This window comes from Erythrolamprus reginae, chromosome 9 (genome assembly GCF_031021105.1).
Source record: "Erythrolamprus reginae isolate rEryReg1 chromosome 9, rEryReg1.hap1, whole genome shotgun sequence".
NCBI classification, from domain to species: Eukaryota; Metazoa; Chordata; class Lepidosauria; order Squamata; family Dipsadidae; genus Erythrolamprus; species Erythrolamprus reginae.
Genome location: NC_091958.1, coordinates 29781031 through 29785408, shown reverse-complemented (window position 1 = coordinate 29785408; position 4378 = coordinate 29781031).

Genomic DNA, 4378 nt, shown 5'->3' with positions numbered 1-4378 from the left:
CCTTTTGTTTTATTTTGGTGTATAAAGATCTTGGACTATCACTTTCCTGAGTTTTATGCAGATATCGTTATTCCAGGTCATCGCTATTGGGTTTTTTTTTAAGGAATTTTGAAAACCCAGATTGCTGGAAATACTGTCTCAGAAGTGAGTGTAATAAAGTTTGATCCAAAACTGATTCATGACTCTTCTAGAAAAGACTTGTGCAGTCTGGAGCTTGACACCTATTGACTGGGGATCACGGAGCATTAGAACGGCAAGTTGGTTGGCTGGCTGGTTGATTGATTATGGCAGATTGCAAGGGATCAGGCTACATACCAAAGGAGATTAATTTGTTAGAGGGTTCAAATTATTGCAGAATGTCCTTCATTTCCATCACTAGCAAAATGGGAGGAGGGCAGGGGCAGGTATTCAAGGTCCCTCCCTCCCTCCCTCCCTCCCTCCCTCCCTATAGAGATCCTTAAGAAAAGAGAATCCACAACATTTCATTGTCCTTAGATGACACCGGTATATGGGTCACATTCCAGATAGAAGATGATGAACAAGGCTTCCAACGAGTGAGGCAAAGCCAATGTTGCTCATTGGCAACATTGGTCATCACAGGCCCATACATTCTGATCTTCCAAGGGGAAGACAAGTCAACCGAACCTAACTACATCAACCAGTTTTTGTCTATCTTGCTTAGGATCCTTAGGACACTGAATTATTCGATGTAAATTAAAAAAAAAAATTGTTTCCTGGCCTTTTCTAAAGCCAACATGAATATCTTCCCCCTCTCCCCTGTGCAGCTCCAATCCGGGAATGTCAAACTGGATTTCTTCGAGGGCCATATCAGAATTGTAATTCTCCACAGGCCGACAGGAGGGAGGGGAGACGGCACGGATGCCTCCTGCAGCACCCTTCCGACCAAAATGGGACACCACAGATTGTCTATGCATGTGTTTACTGCCTTCTTTGCCCTGTTTTCAGCCTGAATGGTTTTCTGCAACACTTTACCAGCCAAGACAGAGGAGGCCACTGCACAGCCCCTTTTTACCTAGCAGGCACCGTGGGCTGGTCCTTTGCTATTTCCAGGCGGACTCCACGGGGCGGGTCTAGCCTGTGGGCCTTGAATTTGACACCCCTGCTCTAATCTAAGCATCATTTTGCTAGATTTCCACCCAATCATATAACTTCAAGAAAAACCTGACTTTAAAAAACAAAAAAGCAGTTCCCATTTCAGTGCAAGTTGATCACTTGAAATGATTGTTGAACGTTGCTAGTCCTTTGAAACGCTCCCTTTGTGTGTTTATATATCATAACTCCCAGCTGCATGAAATGCATTATTAATAAGAAGCATGTTAACACATGGTTACAAAGAGCAGATCTAAACAGCAACCAATTAGCAGATTAAATAATGCAGATGCCAGTCTTTAACCATGAATTATTGACTTGTCGCTTGTTTTTATTTTCTTTAAGTATTTTTGTTTCTATACTTCTAAGTATCTCTGAAGTTAAAATGTTAATTTAGTCTTAATTGCAACATGGTTAACAGTGTATAAGGAAAATCAAAGTCTTGCCAAGGAGGGGAAAAACCCCTTTCTATGCCTGACTAGGAAGACTAGATCCGTGATGGCGAACCTATGGCACGCGTGGCATTGGTGGCACACGGAGCCCTCTGCAGGTACGCAAGCCGTTAACCAGCTCAGCTCCACAGCGCTTGTGCCCAGGCCTCCCACTAGCCAGCTGATTTTCAGGTCAGGGACTCGCCTGCTTTCTCCTCACTGTCGTTGCAGCTGGTGCCTTCCCAGAGGAAAAAGGTTCGTCCTCAGTGGTGTTGAGTCTCCCACTCGAGCAAGGAATTGGACTAGATAGCCTTCAAGGTCCCTTTCAACTCAGTTATTCTATGTCTACTGATGTTACAAAAGTAGGATCCTGATTGGGATCCCTAGTCATTAAGCTTGTCTTAGAATTCTAGTGAGTGGTTCAGTTGACTAACAGCGATTCATTTAATGACCGTTCAAAGTCACCACGGCACTGAAAAAAGTGACTTATGACCAGTTTTCACATGACCGTTTCAGCACCCCACATGGTCAACATATAGGCGCTTGGCAACCAGTTCATATTTATGACCGTCATGTCCCGGAATCATGTGATTCTTTTGCAACTTCTAACAAGCCAAGTCAATGAGGAAGCCCGATTCACTTAATAATTCTGGCAACAAAGGTCATAAAATGGGGCAAAACTTACTTAACATCTCCCTTAACAGCAGAAAGGTTGGAGTCAATTGTTGGGGTCATAGATTGATGAGTACCTGTAATCTGCTTTATATTTACAATATGAATAGCCCCAAATATATATTAACCCAACAAGGAAAAAACCAGACACTACAGTAATTATTTTTTTAAAAAAATTCACACTACTATTTATCTATTGGCCAGAAGAGAGCAAGTGACCCTTGCCAGGCCAAAAAATTCCATCTATTCTTGGAGAAAATTCTTCCCCACCATCAAAGTGCCAAACATTGTCACCTTGGATAAACTGTTAAGTACCATAGTGAAGAGTTCACTATGGAAATCCTGAACTTCAGCCAAAGCATTGGCAACTCTCAACTTGGTTTGGCTGGACTCTCAACTTAATTTTTTTAAAAATCCCCAAAGGTAGCAGACAAGTTTGGAAATACTGCGAAGGAATGCAATTATCCAAGGTGAACTTGGCTTTAAAAACATGTACTGTACTTATATTTTCCTCCAAGCATTCATTAGATACTCATGTTTATCTTTTTAATCTAATCCTTTGTAACTCCCCTTTTTGACATAAATTGTGTATGTGATGGTACAAGTGCTGGCCAACAATGTCAATCGGGAGTGTCCAATTTTGGCCAACTTTAAGATTTGCAGATTTCAAGTCCCAGAATTCCCCAGGCAGCAGGAAACAATGTTCTTCTAAACCAGAGGTCCCCAAAGGTCTCAACGTTAAGACTTGTGGACTTCAACTCATAGAATCAACATCAACTGGACAACTAACTCAGCACCAAGCGAAAAGTCTGCCAAATTTCTTTCCAGTCTAGCTGACAACTTTCTAACCCAAAAAGTTGAAACAGGAACCAGAGGGAATGCTATATTAGACCTAATACTAACAAACAGGGAAGAAACAATAGCGGGAACAGAAGAAGAAAGGAAACTGGGAGAGAGCGACCACGTCATCCTCAAATTCAACATAGTGCAATCACTAGCTACTATACCCAACACCACTACAGTCCCAGACTTCAGAAAAGCGGACTTTAACAAGCTCAGAGCGAACCTTGAACAATGCCCCTGGAACGAACTCTTAGAAGGAAAAACCACTCAGGAAGCCTGGGTGATCCTAAAAAACAGCATCATAGATGCCCAAAACAACGCAATCCCCATGAAAAGGAAAAACAGGAAAACCAAAACTAAACCTGCATGGCTAAACAAAGCCCTCGCAGATGACATAAAAGGAAAAAAAGCTAAGTACAAACAATGGAAAGAAGGACTCATAACCAAAACGGAATATCAGCAAACAGCCAGTTCCTGCAAACAAAAAATAAAAACAGCAAAGGCACAATATGAACAACACCTTGCAAAGGAAGTCAAAGACAACAAAAAAAGATTCTTCCAACACATCAACAATAAGAAGAAAATCAAAGAAACAATCGTCACACTAAAAAACGAAGAGGGTAGAGAAATCACAGACAGCAATAACCAAGCACAGCTACTCAACGCCTACTTTGCAACAGTCTTCACACAAAAGGGAACCTCCCTCCAACCAATCTGCAATTTAACTGCAACAAACTGCCCCAGAACCGAACTCAACATAGACAAAAGCACAGTGAGGGACTACCTGAGGGAACTCAACGAATACAAATCACCAGGGCCAGACGGACTTCACCCCAAAGTCCTAAAAGAATTGGCAGACACCATAGCGGAACCACTCCTCCTCATCTACCAAATATCCTGGATCACTGGAGACCTACCGGAAGACTGGAAGCGAGCTGACGTAGTCCCCATCCACAAAAAAGGCAAAAAGACCGACCCAGGCAACTACAGACCAATCAGTCTGACCTCTATACCTGGAAAAATACTGGAGAAAATAATCAAAAAACAACTTACCCACTTCCTAGAAACAAACAAGATCATATCCAATAGCCAGCACGGATTCATCAGAAACAAATCATGCCAAACCAATCTCATATCATTTTTCAACACCATAACCAAGTCAGTTGACCAACGCAACTCAGTGGACCTCATATACTTGGACTTCAGTAAGGCTTTCGATAAAGTCGACCACAATCTCCTATCCACAAACTAGAAAAAAATGGAGTAGATTACTACACATGTAGATGGATAAACAGTTGGCTGACCAACCGCACCCAACGAGT